This window comes from Garra rufa, chromosome 3 (genome assembly GCF_049309525.1).
Source record: "Garra rufa chromosome 3, GarRuf1.0, whole genome shotgun sequence".
NCBI classification, from domain to species: Eukaryota; Metazoa; Chordata; class Actinopteri; order Cypriniformes; family Cyprinidae; genus Garra; species Garra rufa.
In genome coordinates, this window is record NC_133363.1 from 43,423,755 (window position 1) to 43,444,104 (window position 20,350).

Here is a 20,350-nt window from a genome sequence, read left to right on the forward strand (position 1 = left end):
GCTTTACTGCCTCGTTATATTAGATGAACATTTAAAAGGAAGGTTTGGGAGATACAAAACCATTGGCTGAGATAAGCAGTGGTTCTGTTTTTTGTCCACACAGTGGAGCTTGAACAGCAAGAGCAATGAAAATGTCTCAGCTGCTATATCAGTGCTAGGCATGTTTTTATTAATGAGTTCCCTCTTGGGCCAAATATTCACAGATGTTCAGGATCAACAATAGTTGTTGAAAAATTGCAGTAGCCTGTGCAATCCTGTGGTGTTGAAGCAGTAGCCGCTCTGACTATAAAATTTCAAATCGATCAAATGTGCTGTTAATGTTGATATTCTGAAGTTCACTTTGAACAAGATACAACTTAGATCCATTTTGGGATAAATATTGAAAATATTAAGTTGCTTATTACTTGTAAATAACAGGATCAGCCTTTCTACAACACAACTTTCTAGCATCAACATACAGTCAAACCAAACATTATTTAGACACCAGATATATTTTTTTATATTTTTTGCTAGTAGGTGCAGGACACTATAATTCATATATGTAAATGAGGATTGCAAAATAAAGTAAACTGTGACATATTTTACCCAAAAAAATCTTCATACAGTGGACTACCAGTAAAATTGATAAAAATGTGGGACCAAAAATTATTCAGACACACATGTTTTTTCTTTAATTGCTAATGCGACCTTTTTTACACCACAGACTTTTTACACCAAAAAATTAAGCATTGCTTGGTAATGGTCAACAAAGTATTAATAAATTGTATAGTTGTATAAATTTTATCATACTAACAGTTGTATAAATGATTATTAGTTGATTGTAATCCATTACATACCTTTCTATTAAAGTTATTTGACATTATCAAGATGAATTTGTTTGAGTTCTTGTCATAGTTTATTACCATTTTCTAAACTGAAACGGATAAACTGATAATGTAAGAAATGTTGAAGGTGCCTGAATAAATTTTAGTTTGACTGTCCATGCAATACAATAGTAGCAGTTAACATTTGTGTATAATTTACAAGTAAAACATGGAAAATGTACTGGTAATTTTATGACAGGAAAAGTTGGACATTTCCTTCAGCCCAAACCACAAAAGAAATATAATGCGTAATTCAAACTGCTGGTAAAACACCTGTGAAAAATCAATACAGAAAATTCCTTCATTTTAACAGAAAATGAGCCATATTTTTATGGACTGAATAGTGCACTACATAAGGAAATATCAATAGGGTCATGTGTCTGGCTACATAAGCAAGTGACTGGATTTTGTAAGGATATTCAAGCTGAGGCAGACTGGAACAAAATATCCCATCTTTTTCCAAGTCAAGAAGTTCACTGGTTTGAACGTGTTCTGTGTATAAGTTATTTACACATGGAGTTTCACAGCATGAAACATTAACTCCCGGAGCAGTGCATTTGCTGCTGCTCTTCATTCATGGCGCTGGTTGTGTGAGGTCATGTCTGTCTGGGAATATCATCAAGATTGTGACATTCCATTGTCCTTGGAATTCTGTGTGATGCTGTGGTCTCCATGGCAACAGGCTGATTCCATCATCGGTTCCCAGCTGCTCCTGCTCTCGTCAGACAGGATATGAGCACACGTGTGCACACGCACATACCCCTGTCTCTAACACAGGATTCATTCAAACATGGCGGGTTTATATTGCAAATAGAGATAGTCTTCTCCTGTCCTTTCCTTCCCTGTGTCCCACTTGGGATCGTCCTATGATTGATTGATCAGGACAGTGGAGTTTGGTTAGTGATGAAATGCTTATTAGTGAAATATGGCCTCGCTGTTTTGAGAGACTGCTGACGGTGTTTGGCTCCTGGCAGTCACACATCTAGAGACCAGAAATCTGAGACACTCACACATATACCTTCATTACAGAGCTCACCTTTGTGTAGGTCAGCGATTGCCTCTCAGGTAGATTTCACTGCTTATTGTTTGGCCACACGCCTGTCATGCCAACTATTCAGATTATAAAACGTTATATAACCCTCGTCAATTTGTCCACTGTAACACTGTTGGCTTCTCCTGTCTGGGCTGCATTGTTCTAATTAGCATTTCAGAATCATAATTAACTTGATACGAAAGTAGCAGTTGTTGAGGGCATGTCCTTAAGGAAGACACGTTTTACTTGGTTTGCACCGTCTAATTGCTTTCTTTTCCTTTATATCTCACAGCTGCATCCATGATGATTTGCAGTTGTTCTCACAGGGCTGGCTTCTTTTTTTACTATCAACACATATTATTAATAACTTTAAACAATTCTTTTGTAGAATGAAAACAATGGTATGAATTTCCTCTTCTTTTCTTTTTCTCCCAGATGGTGTTGTATTTCATGGGGGAAAAGAGAAAAGTTGTGATGTAATGAGGCTTGTGCGCACATAAAATTTGTGCTGTATACAATCTGTGTGTTTATGAGTGATTGGAGGAAGGGTTATTTATTTGCAGGCTTGTATCATTCTTTATCTCTCGCTTCTGAATTGAAAAGAATCCTCAATTCTTGCCTATCAAGGACAAGCTAGATCTCAATAGACCCTCATTCTCATTCATAACACAAAAGCAGACAGTTATCGGTGAAGTGCACAACTCCTCTTAGAGCCTGGATATGTTTTCCACAAGCATGTATAATGTTTTTTCAGGAAGGCCAGGTAATTTTACGATGCATTGGTAACTAAAAGCGGATCTATTTCAGTCCAATGTGAATGGCATACTGGCCAATGCAACATGAACAGGAACTTGGTGCCATTTCAAATATGTATACAGTTGAAGTCAAATATTTACATACAGAATCTGCAAAATGTTAATTATTTGACAAAAATAAGAGGGATCATGCAAAATGCATGTTGTTTTTTATTTAGTACTGACCTGAATAAGATATACCACATAAAATACATTTACATATAGTCCACAAGAGAAAATAATAGCTGGATTTATAAAAATGACCCCGTTCAGAAGTTTACATACTCTTGATTGTTGTTTTTTTGCATAGTGATAGTTGTTCATGAGTCGCTTGTTTGTCCTAAACAGTTAAACGATCCACTGTTCTTCAGAAAAATCCTTCAGGTCCCACAAATTCTTTGGTTTTTCAGCAGTTTTGTGTATTTGGACCTTTTCCAACAATGACTGTATGATTTTGAGATCCATCTTTTCACACTGAGGACAACTGAGGGCAGCTATTACTCATATACAGCTATTACAGAAGGTTCAAACGCTCGCTGATGCTTCAGAAGGAAAAACCATGCATTAAGAGCCAGGAGTGTAAACTTTTAAACAGATGAAGACATTTTTCTTATTTTGCTTAAATATCATATTTTTTTCTATTTAGTACTGCCCTTTAGAAGCTACAGAAGATACTTACATGTTTCCCAGAAGACAAAGTAAGTTAAATTTACCCTGATCTTCAAACCCCTTAATGCATCATGTTTCCTTCTGCAGCATCAGTGAGCGTTTGAATCTTCTGTAATAGTTGCGTATGAGTCCCTCAGTCCTCAGTGTGAAAAGATGGATCTCAAAGTCATACAGTCATTGTTGGAAAGGGTTCAAATACACAAAATGCTGAAAAACCAAAGAATTTGTGTGACCTGAAGGATTTTTCAAAAGAATAGTGGGAAGTTTAACTGTTCAGAACAAACAAGGGACTCATGAACAACTATCACTAAAAACAGATGTGGATCATTCCGGTAACAACACAGTATTAAGAATCAAGTGAATGTAAACTTTTGAACAGGGTCATTTTTATAAATTCAACTATTGTTTTCTCTTGTGGACTATGTGTAAATGTCTTTTATGTGAAAAATCGTATTCAGGTCAGTTCTAAATAAAAAATAACATGCATTTTGTAGGATCCCTTTTATTTTGGTAAAATAATTAACATTTTGCAGATTCTGCAAGGTGTATGTAAACGTTTGACTTCAACTGTATGTAATCATGTAATCCATAAAAAAGTAACTGTAATGTAATATACTCTAACCTGATTACATAATCCAGATTACATGTAATCAGTTATTACCCAGCTCTGCATATATATTCACATCATTCCACAATACTCCAGCAGTTATTGTGCTGAAGAGGAGTAATTTAAATGGAAGGCTATTATAAACTCAACCTACTGTGTAATTTGTAAAATGACCATGGGGTATGGTTAGTTTCTCTGCCTCATCGAATCAAACTCCTCAGTCAGTCATTCTAAATCAACACACGACTAAAAAACAGTAGAGAGAATGAGAGAAAAGGTGTGACAAAATTCATTCTGTTCATGATAAAAATTATAAAATAATTGCATGTATGTCATAGTGGCATATAATAATGTGCAGAATATATAAAAAGATTAAAAAACTCTTCTCCGTTTTAATTTTGGGTTATCTAAAAGAATTCAATGCAAATTCCTGTAGCTTAAACAGTAGAGCATGGCACTAGCAACACCAAGGTCATGGGTTAAATTCCCAGGAAATACATGAACTGATAAAATGTACAAACTAAAATCTGTCAAACACATAAATGTGGATTCAATTCAGCTACTTATTATACTACATGTCTTGTGTCATTACAATATAAAGACACACCAGTATGAAGTCATGCAAATTTAAATCTCTTTGACTGTCAGACATTGTAAAGGTATTGTTCGCGTGCCTACTTTCATTTTCCATGTCCTCTTCTCACACTCCCTGCAGCAGTGACAGTGCATGTCTTTCCGACTTTGTTCCTGTCTTGAGCTAATGTTACAAGACAAACAACAAACCAAGAATTAGATAATCTGGGTCTCTTGTCCCCCACAATTTAGTGTGCTTGCCATACGTTGAAATGTGAAAGAGTGACTTTATAGCTCACTCTTTTTGATGAAAAATGGTTTGCTCAGGTTCTCAGCTGAATATTGAATTGTTGGCATTATTTTGCTCCTGCTCAAATACTGCCTGTAAGATGATCTGCAGGCTATGCAACTAACAGATAAGATGATTAGAAAACCAGGTCAGGGTGAATTTACACTTTGATGGAAAATTCGATTAAACAACAGGATTGAAGTCGTTCTGTGAATACATGCTTTATATAGAAATTGCTTACAGCCTAATCAAAGAATTTTCACTGGATTTTACTTCAAAGCAATGAAATCTTTGTTTGTATGAATAATTTAATAAGTTCTCGTTCATGGTGCACTGGCCAACATGACAATCATACTGGACTGTTATCTATGCCTTATACTTGGCCCACCTGAGATTCATGCTTCATGTAATATTAAATCTTGTATTCAAACTACTGATATGACTGAATTCATCTCATATAGGCGTACCAGTCAAAATATTTTGAACAGTAATATTTTTAAATCTATCTAAAATACAGCAAAATCAGCAAAATCAGTAATATTGTGAAATATTTTTTACTGTTTAAAATAACTGCTTTCTATTTTAATATGTTTTAAAATGTAATTTATTCCTATGATCAAAGCTAAAAAATTTTGCATCATTACTCTAATCTTCAGTGTCACATGATCCCTCAGAAATCATTCTAATATGCTGATTTGCTGTTCAAGAAACAGTTATTATTATTATGATCAATATTTAAAACAGCTGAGAACATTTTTTCAGGATTTTTTGATGAACAGATAGATCCAAAGATCAGCTATTATCTGAAATAAAGGCCTGGTTTCACAGACAGGGCTTATACTAAGCCAGGATTAGGCCATAGTTCAATTAGGACATTTAAGTCATTTTTATAAACATGCTTAGAAAAAAACATTACTGATGTGCATCTTGAGACAAAACAAAGGCACGGATATATTTTAAGATCAGTCAGTGCAATTTTGTTTCAGTTGAAACAGCTCAGACTTACATTTTAGTCTAGGACTAGGCTTATAAGTATGAATTTCTCTTTTTCCACTCAACACAAAATAAGATTCTCATATAGGTTTGGAACAACTTGTGAGTGAGTAAATGGTGACAGAATTTTCTTTTTTGGGTAAACTAATTCTTTAAACAAAAAAATATAAAAAAAATGACCATATTAGTATAAAAATGCACAGCAAGAAATAAGACCTGTAGCAACACTTACTATTTTAGGACTAAACAGACCTGTTTAAGCTTACTAGTGGGAGAATTGAAACTGATCTCTCGTTTGATACTAACCTGCTGCATCCTAAGAAATGAGGGAAATGTGTTGCTGGGTAAATCTTGGCCATATGGCATAATTGCAAGATTTGGATACATGCTCCAGTACAGCTGTCTAAATCATGATGTAGAAGGTTTGGGGTTTTGCATATTAAGTATTTAACATGTAAAGTGTGTACGAGAGCAAGAGAGAGGGAAGTTTTCATTAAGAACATAGTCATCTCCTTACACTACTATATTTAGTTGTCATGCTGAGGCAAGTGAGCAATAACCAGACACTGCTTTTTACCAGGAGAACCATATAAACCATTTATATCCCTCCCTCTTCTCTCTCACACGCACACACACATGTAAATAGATATACAAATCACACCTTATATCTAACTAGGTTTCCCTTTTCATGACTTGAAAGGCATCATTTATTAATATTGTTTGTGATGCTGATATGGAGCTGATTTGAATATTTAAAAAGAGTGAATAAAGATCTAAGAACAAACTGAGATGACTAGTGTCAGACATTGCTTGTAGTTTCTGACATGAACTCTGCCTCCTTTCTAATCATGAGCATACTTATAAAAATAAACAAAATACTTGTCTGATTTTCCTGTTGCTGTGTATGAAATCTCCAGGTGTTTTTCATACCACGCATGAGTCATACTTGCGTGTGCTGAACCAGGCAAATACTCTACATTAGTGCTTATGATGTCTGAAAAGCCAGTGTGCTAGTTCACATCTATTTGTTTAGAATCGTGAAAGCTATTGTTGTGACCCTGATATTTCACTTTCGTGAACTGCTTTTTGCAGATAATAATTATTTTAAAATCTGTCTTTGCTCTATCACACAGCTCTAAAGCTTTCCAAGATGCCTTCAAAGTGCAGTGTGAATGTTAATATTTGATTGAGCTCTGATGTCTCCGGAGAGATTCTGAAATATTAAGCTCTCTCTGGAGGAAGAGACATCATGCAGGGACTTAAACAGACATCAGACCACATTCTTACACCCTCTCTCTTTAATTGTACTCTGTAATTGTCACTGTAATTATTGCCACCACCTGGGCTTGATGTATAAAATTGTGCACCATTGTAACAAAATAACTAATTTAGCAATGATGTGAAGCCTTCAACCCTAAGAACACCATCCCCACTGTCAAACATGGTGGTGGGATTCTAATGTTTTGGGGGTGTTTTTCAGCCGGTGGACCAGGGAACCTAACCACAGTAAACGGCACCATGAAAAAGGAGCAATACATCAAAATTCTCAACAACAACATCAGGCAGTCTGCAGAGAAACTTGGGCTTGGGCACCAGTGGACATTTCAGCATGACAACGACCCAAAACACACAGCAAAAGTAGTGAAGAATTGGTTAGCAGACAAATACATTAAAATTTTGCAGTAGCCTGCAAAGTCTTGACTTTGAGTCCTGACTTAAATCCAACTGAGAATCTGTGGAGGGAACTAAGGATCAGGGTGATGGCAAGGAGACCCTCAAACCTGAAAGAGTTGGAGCTCATCGCTAAAGATGAATGGGCAAAAATACCAGTGGAGACATGCAAAAAGCTGGTCAGCAATTATAGGAAGCGTTTGATTGCTTTAATAGCCAATAAAGGCTTTTCTATTGATTATTGAGAAGGGTATGAATAATTTTGGACATGCTACTTTTTGTTCAAATGTAAATAACAGATGAGTAATAATTTTTTCCACAATGACGCCTCTTGTACATCATCTTATTATCTTCTGGGAGACTGTAATTTCTAATTAAAAAAAAAAACTTGCTGGTTTAATAAAAGTAACTTTTAAGTCAGAATTTGCCAGGGGTATGAATAATTTCAGGCTTGACTGTATATATATATATATATATATATATATATGTTTATATATATATATATATATATATATTGCTGGTTTAATAAAAGTAACTTTAAGTCAGAATTTGCCAGGGGTATGAATAATTTCAGGCTTGACTGTATATATATATATATATATATATATATATATATATATATATACATATATATATATTTCTTGAACAGCATATTAGCATATCAGCATATAAGAATGATTTCTAATGGACCACGTGACACTGAAGACTGGAAATTGATAGCTTTGAGCTAAATATATTAATATTAATAAATACAGGAAAAAATTACATTTTAAAATATATAAAAATAGAAAGCAGTTATTTTAAATGGTAAATATATTTTACAATATTGATGCTTTTGCTGTGTTTTGGATCAAATAAATGCAGGCTTGGTGAGCAGAAGACTCTTCTTTAAAAAACATCCAACATTACTGTCCAAAGAACTTTTGACTGGTATTGTAGATGAGATGTTAGCTGGAATGCAACTCTCCATTCATGTAAAAAAAAGTTCTTTAATTATCAACAACATTTGAATCAATATCATCTGTGAATGATCACATAATCCTGCAGTCTTTTGATTTCATCAATAATGATTTACATAGCCTCAGCCTCACTGATAAATCCCTCATGGACTTCCACTAATCCCAATGACTGGAGAATGTCGGTGTTGTGTCGCAGTCTGTCCTCCTTAGGTTTCTGTTAGGCAGTTAGTGTTAGACAGTTCATAGAAAAACAAGGAGGAAACTACTCGTCACAACAGCGAATTATAATGAATGGATTCATTATAAGTAAGCGAGTGTGTAGTGGACCAAAAAAAAAAAAAGCTGCTTTCATTTGAGCACCCTCTAGCACCCCTGTAAAACCGGGCCTGGTTTACTAAGTGTGTAGGCATAATGCAAATGGATTTTTGTGTAGATAATTTATCTACATTTTCTAGGTTGAACTATATTGTATTAGTTATCTGTTTTAATATAGAACTTTGCCTATTTCAGTTATAATACGGGTTGTTATTGTTTTGGTGGATGAAAACAAAAACAAAAAAACCTAAATGCTCCCTTTCACTGACTAGTTCTATATGTTGGGGAGGGGGCCGACTTTACGAGTTTGCCTGGGGGTCCTCAGTGCCAGCCTTACACCCTGTCTAAGCATGTGCTAACGCTTCACCCCAGGGTGTGCACGAGTAAACCGGGTGGCAGTCCGTGCCCGGTAACCGGAAGCAACAGACACGTCAAGTCCTTCGCAGGAGTTGCATTTAGCGTAAGCAACCTGCGAAGTCCTAAGCACAGATTCGCCAAATGAAGCTTCACAAAGAAACTTCACTCAACTGTCTGTATTTAACTTACTTTTCCGTCCTGCAGTTACAGTCACACTGAGCTCCAGACAGAATTCTACTGATATATGAGACTGAAGGCGCAAACATTTAGAACGCGTGCCATTGTGATGTCACTGAGACTGGCCATACCTGTCATCTAAATTCCCTGATAGCTTATCTTTGGAAGAAAGTAACGGTCTTCTTAAGTATCAGCACAAATTAGATTAATTTTAAAAATTAAAAGCTGAAGGTGCTTTGTGTAAGGTCCAGAAGACACTGGCTCAAAGGAGGAGAACAAAATTTGGCTTACTATTTTAGGTTGGAAAAATCTTTAACTAAAAACAACATTCATCAGTTGAAAACTATCTCTGAAGACTCCAAAAATTGCTAGACATTGTTCTGAATTCTATAAGAATCTTTAAAGCAGTCAATTCTGTGTTTACAGCACTATATCCTTTATGGTTAATATTAATTGTATTAGTGCTCTCGATAAAGATTTTTGTCATCGTCCCATCACACTAGCTGAAGTCCTTGAATCAATCAAATAATTTAAGGTTAATAAATCGGCAGGCGTAGATGGAATTTTGAAATTTTACCCAAAATTTGCAAAAGATTTGGCCCCTTTTTTATTAAGTTATAAGTTATATATAAAAGCATTAGGGTGCAATCCATACCCTAACTCTCATCCCCAAGCCTAAAAAAGACTTATTACTAATTGACAATTGGCGTCCGATCAGTCTTTTAAATTGTGATTATAAAATTATTGCTACAATCTTTGCAAAACGTTTAAATGTTATTTTAGAGGACATAATAGATGAAACAGAATTAGGCTTTCTAAAAAAACAGACAAATTTCAAACAATATTCAGTTGGTTTTTGATCTGTTAGACTATTCAGAGTTAGTGAGAGATGATAGTTATATGCTTTTTCTGGTCTTTTACAAAGCCTTCGATTCTATCGAACACGGTTTTATATTTAAAACTTTTTTTTTTAAATTAGCTTCGGAGAGCTGTTTATTAAAACAGTTAAAACTCTATATGCCCATGGCAACTCTTCCATTAAGCTTAAGCAGGGTACCTCTCCAAGATTTGATCTGCAACGGGGAATATGCCAGGGTTGCCCCATTTCACCGTATTTATTTACACTGATTACTTAATTATTAGCTAATCACATTAAGAATAGTACCCTGGAATGGGTTAGTATCATGGGAAGGGACATCATCATCAGTTAATTGGCTGATGATGATACTACCCTTTTCCTAAAAAATTCAGACCAGATTCCCTTAGCACTTAATATTATTAAAGGTGCCATAGAATGCATTGAGAGAATATTTTAAATTGTTCTCTGAAATCTACATAGAAGGTATATGGCATAGGAAAGGGCAAAAAAATCTCCAGAAATGGTTTTACAGGTCCATTTACAACCCTAGGATTTGCCCTGAGAATAAAAGGCTCTGTTTTTGCCTTATTTGGAAGCTTCATGAATATTAATGAGCTCTGCTCTGATTGGCTGTTTCACAGAGCTCAATAGCTTGCACATGGATAAAAATATATATTTAATTAGGAGCTCTAGCTGCTTTTAATATGCGGTTTGTTGAATCTGCCGTTTTAAATCGCGGATATTTTAGTGTGATTACTGTGATCGCATGTGCTCTGTGTAAAGTTACAATGCAGAGGGAGTGCTTCTTACCACACAAGTTGAGCTGCTTGTCAGTGATTCTCCAGATCTGTAAATCATTCGCCATCATCAGGCAGTTATTTCTCCATCATTCACCATCATCAGTGCAGGCATCTCTCTGTTTATGTGGTAAGTGAAATCCTATGTATAGAGATCGCTCAGACATGTGACCAAATGGGCGGCAACCTCTTCAGAACGCAAAGAATTATGGGTATGTTTGGCCCGGTTGGTATAGCAGGCTAGTATTCTGGCATGAAAATACTTAAAATTTAACGTAAAAAACAGAATATAATCCTACAAAATGCAGCGGGCTAAAGAAAACATTGTCGGACCATACCGCCTAAAACTAAATCCGAATGCAAAAACGAGAATTGACAAGAAAATAAAGGGAATCAAAGGACTGGATCCTTACGAGCAGAGCGACTGGTCAAGGGACGTCAAATTGTTGCCCAACTACCAGTTACTACTATTCAAGTTATGTAATTGAGTTTGTAATTGTGTTAATAAAGATAAAGGAGACAGAATTTCATTCAGTCTTTGTGTATTTTATTTACAGAGATGGCTAAAAATCATTACATGTGAGAAGAGACATTACAAAATCTTTTGGAAAACAACAAAAAATTACGTATTAGATGTGAGCATGGTGTATTAATCTAACACGATGGCTTCACAACAATACTTGGACACATATTGGTCAAAGCACAGCACACAACCACAATTTTATCCAGCAAAGTCTTATCCTCCCCCTCACAAGGCACCACAAATCCCAGGCGTATTGTGTCATTTAATATGTTAAACTTAGAGCGCAGACACCCTATCACTCGCTCCACGTGGATCCTGACATGAGCTAACTTCCTGGTCTCTTCCACATCTTTTGCATTAAGTTGGCTGTGGCCCCTGGTTCTTAAGCTTTAAGCCAGCGGTTCCCAATTTCAGTCCTCGCGACCCCACCGCACCGTTTCACGCATCGCTTCCGATGTTTGTTCTATTCCAACGTTACTGCCCTTCGAAATGGACATCATTATTCCGCCATTATTCATTAGTTCGAAGCGAGCGTATGTGCTCCATTTGAAGGTCATTAAAGCGTGCAAGACGTAAATTTAAAATGCATTTATTTACAGATGCACTTATGTCACACTTCTCTAGTAAGTTTAATCTGTGTGTGAAGACGCTACATGCGGTGGCGTAGCGCAAATATGTGAATGAATGTTTCGAAGTATAGTAAACAGATTTCCCCCGCTTAGGGAGCAGGGAGCAATGAACACTTTGCAGGGACCATGTCAATCGGATCGCAGTTCCTGCACGGACTTCACTTCTAATGAGCTGGTTTTCTGAATCAGGTGTGTTAACTAAGAGAAACATGCAAAATGTGCAGAGCGGTGGGGCGCGAGGACTGGAATTGGGAACCGCTGCTTTAAGCCACTTCTATCGTGAGAACGACTATTGCAGCATATAACACAGCAGGTAGACGGCATCTTAAACTCTTCCCTCCATGCAATCAAAGTCTGGCGCCTAATGTTTGTGCCGCGGATTCCCAAAATGCTTTGCGTTCCCCACTGAGAATACGTCATGATGACGACACATTAGCGATCTCTATAGCAATGTAACAGGCTAGCGCTAACATTAAGCTAACCGTGTCCCTTGAGTGACTCGCCTTGTTTAACTGATGTACTGACGTTACCGATGATTGGGCGATGCAAATGTTGGAGGCGTAACTATTAAGGTTCTCGGGGATGTTTCGTAACAGTCGGTGTTATGTTGGAATTAACCTATTTTTCGGTGGTCTTTTGCAAATACTAGATTTATATAAGAAGGAGGAAACGATGGTGTTTGAGACTCATGGTATATCATGTCCATGTACTGAACTGTTATTATTTAACTATGCCAAGGTAAATTCAGTTTTCCATTCTGTGGCACCTTTAAAATGTTCTCCAATGCTTCTGGGCTTCATCTGCTGTGCTCAAATGTGAATAAATGCCAGTTAAGCAATTCTCTGTTTCCAGTATATGTAGTATCCAAGTCAAAGAGACCTTGGAATAGTAATATCCAAAAATTCAAAACTTAGGTGCTTCTAGAGAAAACCAAAAGAAAATTCAATCAGTGGCTTCAGTGAGACTTGTCTCTAAAGGGAAGAATTCTCCTCTCCAAGGCAGAAGGCATTTCATGCCTAACATATGCAGCCATCTCTTTAGAATCTGATAAAGCATTGTGTAAAAAGATGAATCAACAATTATGCAACTTTGTATGGAAAAATAAGACACATTATGTTAAAAAAATCTGTGTTATCTAACAGCTACAGTAACGGCGGTCTTAATTTTGTTGATTTTGCAACATTAAATAATACATAAAGTTACTTGAAAAATCAATCCAGTATACCAGAATATGTCTTTACACAGTTGGAGGTTTGAATTTTCTATTGTTATGTAACTATAGTACAGATAGAAGATCCCTGTTGCTCTGTCTAATTCCCACAAGCAAGCACTTTAAGCATGGTCTATGATTTTCAAACACATTTTTTCTCCACATACTTCATTTGGAATGATAAGAATATCTGCTATAAACAAGTCCCTATTTCTTGACAACTGGTTTAAGTATTGTATCAATCGAGTTAGTCAATTATTTAATCAGAATGGTTACTTGTTTACTTATCAAGAATTTCCTTCTCACTATAATTTTCCTGTTACTCCAAAACAGTTTGCCACTGTATTTGGAGCTATCCCAAATGGTGTAATTATGTTATTTAAGGGCTATAACAGTGCTTTGACAAGTTTGGAAATGCCTCTTTCAGACCCGGTTGACACTTATGTAGGTGGAATATGTTTAAATCTACATTGAAAAATAACAAGCATATTTGCTTTCGTTTATGGTTCGACTCCTCATGCTGTCTCAAAATGGAAAAGATCATTGGAAAATGTTTTGTGGAAAAAGGTTTGGACACTTCCTAACAGGTATCTATTGGTAAATAAGGTTAAAGAGATTTAATTTCATCAGTACTATCCTGTTAAAACCTATATGGTGTCAAAATTCAAATTAAGCATAGATGTGAAATGTACTTTTTGTGACTCACAACCAGAAACTGTCTAGTATCTTTTTTTGCCATTGTGTTCATACAAGAACACTTTGGCGAGACATTTTGCCAGTTCATTGTACACAACTTCAGCTTCATACACAATGACTTTGAGCTTCTTTTTAAGGATGTTTTGTTTGTATTTTTTACTTTTGAGAAGCAATATGAAAATGTTTACTTTCTCTACAATTGAATTATTTTATCCACAAAGGCAAGGTTATGAAAATTACCCCCCACTTTTCTTGCTTTCAAGAAGACATTAAAATCTATAATAAATTGTTATCTACCTCCTGTAACAAAAAAGCAACTAAAACTTTGAATGTATGCTCACTTTTTGGTGTTTGTATAATTTCTGTTTTGAGGGAAAAGTGTGTTTATTGGTATGTGATCTGCTTATTTATTTATATTTATTTTTTATTATTTTTTTATCATTTATTTATTTATTTTTAACTCTTTTGAATTTGAATTGCTATGTATTGTTTGGCCATTCTTGAACCCTCTCCAACTCTTTTCCTTGGCATGTCTTCTCACATTTGTATTTTCTAAGCAAGTGTTTAATTAAAAAACGAAAAAAAAAAAAAAAGACAACCACCTTTTCTTCCCATAAGATTGGGCACGGCCATTTGTATATTTTATGGGTTTGGTTTCTGGTCTCATTCGCATCCAGCTATTTTTAGCTGTATAAAACAGCTGGTTTTGCTGGTTGATATTGCAAATTGGTGTGTTTTACCATATTATTTTAATGTAGTATTGCACGTTGTTATTCTTCTCGTTATTTCCCTATAGCAACTAATGAACCAGAAGTCTCATCCATAGGCTTACTTCCGCATTGAAGAATGAGGTGAATGCTTTTCATGATTTTCCACTTTTTTACGTTTTCATTCATCCATGTTTCTTTATTAATAATTTCTAACTGTCCCGCCCACTAAGAGCTGCGCTGATTATTATACAGTTGAGGTCAAAAGTTTACATACAGTACACCTTTACAGAATCTGCAAAATGTTATTTTTTACCAAAATAAGAGGGATCATACAAAATGCATATTATTTTTTTATTTAGTAGTACTGACCTGATTCCTGGATAAGATATTTTACATAAAAGATGTTTACATATAGTCCACAAGAAGAAATATTAGTTGAATTTATAAAAATGACTGTTCAAAAGTTTACATACAATGGATTCTTAATACTATGTGTTGTTACCCGAATGGTCCACAGCTGTGTGTGTGTGTGTGTGTGTGTGTGTGTGCGTGTTTTTTCATAGTTGTTCATGAGTCCCCTGTTTGTCCTGAAAATTTAAACTGCCCTGAGGTACTATTAGAGAAACTATTACTTTTGAACTGAATGAAGATGTGTACATTTTTCTTATTTTGCCCAAATATCATATTTTTTACTGCCCTTCAGAATCTACAAAAGATACTTACATGTTTCCCTAAAAAAACAAATAAGTAAAATTTACCGATCTTCAAATTCAAAAAGTTTTCAGCCCCATCATCATGTTTCCTTCTGGAGCATCAGTGAGCGTTTGAACCTTCTGTAATAGTTGCATATGAGTCCCTCAGTTGCCCGAAGTGTAAAACCATAGATCTCAAATTCATACAGTCATTGTTGAAAAGGGTTTAAATACACAATTTTTGGGACCTGAAGGATTTTTCTAAAGAACAGTGGTCAGTTTAACTGATAAAGGACTCATTAACAACTATCACTAAAAAAAATAAATAAAAAAAAACCATGTGCATCATTCAGGTAACAACACACTATTAAGAATCAAGCATATGTAAACAGGGTAATTTTTATAAATTCAACTATTATTTTCTCTTGTGGACTACATATGTGACCCTGGACCACAAAACCAGTCATAAGGTTAAAGATATATATCAATAAATAAGCTTTCTATTGATGTATAGTTTGTTAGGATAGGACAATATTTAGCCGAGATACATCTATTTGAAAATCTGGAATCTGAGGGTGCAAAAAAATCTAAATACTGAGAAAATCACCTTTAAAGTTGTCCAAATTAAGTTCTTAACAATGCATATTACTAATCAAAAATTACATTTTGATAGGTTTACAGTAGGAATTTTACAAAAAATCTTAATGTAACATGATCTTTACTTAATTTCCTAATGATTTTTGACATAAAAAAAATTCAATAATTTTGACCCATACAATGTATTTTTGGCTATTGCTACAAATATACCCCAGCGACTTAAGACTGGTTTAAGACAGGGTCACATATATGTAAACTATCTATATAATTAAATACTGCACATTTATATAACATAAAAGGTCTGTGCAGCAAAGGTATGCTGTGAAATGTTTCTAAATGTCTCTTGACACAGCAAAGCACCAGTTTCAATAAAATTATATGTTTCAGTCCAGTCACTTTTTATATATTTTCACTGCTGTTCTAAAAATTCTTTCTTTTTGCCCTTACTGCAAACAAGCTACATATCTGCTTGAATCTAAGTGCAGTAGCTTAAACGTAAAGTTGATTCTTGCTTTGACACTCAAGAACGGCACTGAACATGCACATACAACTGTAAAAATATTATTATAAGAATTTTTTCAATAACTTTAGTAGGCTGTTCAGTAAAGGAGTTGTAATTGGCTGTTTTTTTATGTAGAAAGCTGAACATTCATTTCTTGATAAAGGTGAAAGACATGGCGAGCCACAAGTTCCCTTCCGGAGGGAACTCTACGCTGCGTCCTGGTTCAGGACACTTTGGGAACTGCCTTCAGCATGACCGGTTCTGAAACAAGCTATAGAACAACGACAGTGAACTTGACACTGTCCGGCGCCAGCCTGTGACATCATCAACAGGCGCCTGCTAGTATAAAAGCAGGTGCCTGAGAGCACAACACCATCTTTTTGTCTTCAGAGTCCTCTGTTCTAAACGAGTGAGTACAGCGATGCCTAGAGAAAGAAAACTGTTTAGGAAGTGTGCGGATCCGTGTCAGAGAAATCTGACACTTGATGACGCACACGACCTTTTGTTTGGTGTGTTTAGGTGTAAGAGCACGCGCGCTCGGCTCTAGAAGAGCGGAGCGCGTTCATTGTGAGAGTTTCACTTTGAAGAAACTCCATTCTCGTCTGGCCCTTTTCTCGAGGGAATCGGGCCATCCATCTGCCCCACGCTGCTCCGGTCCCGCCACAGCTGAGGCTGCTCGGCGGCCGAGATTGCGGGGCTCACGGGTGGAGCTGGCTGACGAGTTTGAGAGAGCGTTCAATCGCTCGCGCACGTCAGCCGGAGACGAGAATGCGCTGCTAGCGGATGATGTGTTGTCTCTCACATCCTCCGGTTCTGCAGCGAGTGCTCTTTTGGCTTCAAGCCAGGGCGAGCAGGAGGTTGAAATGGAACAAATATGAGCTCGTTTGAGCCCATGCAGCCTCTCTGCCCCGCATATGAAGAGTTGATGTCTGTTATGGACCGCGCGGCTGCCCGCTTGTATCTACAGTGGAAGCCCGCGAGGGAAGAGGCCGCTCTCGGCAGACTAGACGAGCGGCTTCTTCCGGGCCATGACAAAGCCAACTCCTGTGAGCCTCCCATTCCTTCCTGATCTGCTTAAGAGATCGAGAGGGAATGGGACAGGCCATATTCAGCCCGCATTCACAGGCATCGGCATGTGAATCATGCTGATGTCGAGGGAATGCACGGGCGCGGATATGTGACGATGTCTCTCGCTGACGGTTGCGAACTATCTCTCAGAGCGAGGGACATCGACCCTGAAGGCTCCAAAGCATATGCGGCAGTGGCCGGTGCTCCTCTGCACACGATGGCAGTGTTGCAGAGGCGCACCAGGCTGATCTGCTGAAAGATCTGGACCGACCCCCGGGGGTTTGCATCCCTTGCCGGTCCACGCCTCCACCTAAACACCGGGGGGAAACCAGGCCCGTCCTGGCCCAAGGGCCAGAGACGAGGCCAGTGTGGGGCTACCTGCCCCTCCCTTTTCCCCTTGACTCCGGGGCTGGGCCAACGATGAGACTGAGGCTCCGTCTGTTGGCCCGGTATGTGAACAGTAAAGACACTTTAATAAAATATTCAAGCGTGTATGTGTATGTTTTCCTTTGTCTACCAGCTCCGCTTGGGTGATTACTATTGCAGTTTCGAGCTCCTCTTGAGTTCTACTGCCACCAAGTGCCGAGTGTAGCCAGGTCTCCCCTCGTTTTATAAAAGAAAACAGTGTGTAGAGACCTCCACTCGTAGAAACCCCCTCGTGGGTTAAGCGTTGTCAGGTTTTGAAACCTCCGCTAGAGTGAGCTTGGTATAGACATGATCCAACATACATATACATACGAGAATAACCCTCTTGAGCGTTGTCAAGCTGCTTCAGGCGGAGTATCGCTCTGCCGAAGCCTCCGCTCACTCAAACCCTGCTAAGAGTAATACTCTTTTTGCATGAGTGTGGTCAGGTACCTTCCCTGTGTATTTTCATATACACATATGTGAGACCTCCACTCTTGGGAGTTTGTGTGTTAGGGTGAATAGAGCGTTGTCAAGGCTCCCTCTCTGAGAGAGAGGTGTTTTACTGGAGCCTCCGCTCTCTTTAAAAAGCCCCGCTTTGAAGTAGAATTGAGTGTAGCAGGCCTAGGAGGCCTCCTCTCTGCGAAGTCCTCTGTGAAGAGAGACATAAAGATAATACTTCTTAGCGCTGAATGTAGCCAGGTCATTTTTAGACCTCCATTCATGAGAGCTTTTTACTGGGTCGAGTGTTGCTAGGCTCCCTCTACGTGAGGTGTTTCTGTTAAGCCTCCACTTCCCAGAAATACAGGCCGGGAGAACACAAGGTTAAGGCAGCTTGTGAACTCTTTCCGTGGACCTGTCACTACAAGCGTTGAGTGTAAAACAAAGTAGGCCTCCCTTCTATGAGAGGGCGTGTATTCCAAGGCCTCCACTCGATAGAGCTTCCTCAGTTGAGCGTCGTCAGGCTTGTTATGTTCGAGAGCTTAAAGCCTCCCTCACTGAAAGCTCCGCTTCCGGGTTCTGCTATCACCCGGGTTAATACAAGCTAAGTGATAGCACAGTGTAATAGGTCTCCCTCTGTCACAGCCAACAGTACTGAGACCTTCACTCTCACAGTTATAGCAGCTGGCAGGCCCATGAGTGCCTCGCTGACTATTTTTTGGGGGAGTGCAGTCTTCCACTCACCAAAAACTAGTGTTGTAGGCTTCTCTCCTTAGAGATGTAGTCTCGGAGCCTCCACTACACAGAGCTAGATGATAAATGAGAATTTTTCATTATTGGCTCTGACTGTGAGTATCTGCCTTTCTTGAGCGTCGAGTGTAGTCAGGCCTCCCCTCGCCTAGAGGGTTTTTCCTGAGGCCTCCACTCTGAAGAGCTTCCTAGGGAGAGCGTCGTAGGCCTCCTCTCGCTTAGAGAGTCTTTCTGCTGAAGCCTCCCCTCTCCAGAAGCTCCGCTTTCAGGCTCCGCTATCGCCTAGAGACTGCAAATCTGGTGATCCTCGCTATGCTCAGGACACCTACTCAAAACCACATTTGTGGTGTTTGCTCACGCGAAGTCTTTGGGCATTCTCTAAAATCCACGTGAGTGGTAAGTGCACTGTTCAGGCACTTCACTAAAATCCATACTCATGGTAAGGTCCCTCCCGTAAAGGCAGGTTCCTTTCTCCCATGGACCACGCAGGGTTCCTCCGTGTCCATTCTCTGAGCTGGTTTTTCTCAAAAACCTTTTAGTTTTCCAGCTCCAATTCAGATAGCGCTGCTAGCAGGATCGAGTGTCGGGCCTCCTCAGGCCTCACTCTCCAGGAGAGCTCCAAAATGAAGGTATTTCTGTCGCACAGGCTAGTCAGCCTCACGGATGACCTTCAAGGCTAGAGTGTAGTTAGGTCATGAGACCTCCACTCTCAGAGTTCTTCCTTGCTAAGCACGGAGGTGTGTAAGGCTCCCTCTTTAGAAAGCCTCCACTCTCCAGACTCCACTCAGGCAGTACTGTCGTTTAGGCTATTCAGCTTCGATGAACGCCTGCAGTGTTGAAGTGTAGTAGGTCTTGGAACCTCCACTCTTAGAGTCCTTCTGCTGCTCGCAGAACATTGCCAGCCTCACTCACAGAGTGTTGCCAGGCTTCCTTTCGGCGAAGCCTCCACTCCTCGGGAAATCTCCACTTAGACAGGCCTGCTGCACAGGCTATTCAGCCTCACAGGCCGTCGTCAGTGTTAAGTGTAGTTAGGTCATGAGACCTCCACTCTGTAGATTCCCTCTGAGCAGAAGCTCCACTGAGGTAGTTCGGGTTGCATAGGCTATGCAGCCTCACTGAATACCCCCAGTGTCGAGTATGGGCTTTTTCCTCCGGGCGTGAGTGTAGCCAG

The 20,350-nt window shown here is 38.3% G+C and overlaps 1 protein-coding gene across 1 annotated transcript in view; it reads left to right on the forward strand.

Annotated features, from left to right (window-relative positions):
• frmd5b (FERM domain containing 5b) overlaps positions 1-20,350 on the forward strand; it is a 38,060-nt gene that overhangs the window by 851 nt on the left and 16,859 nt on the right.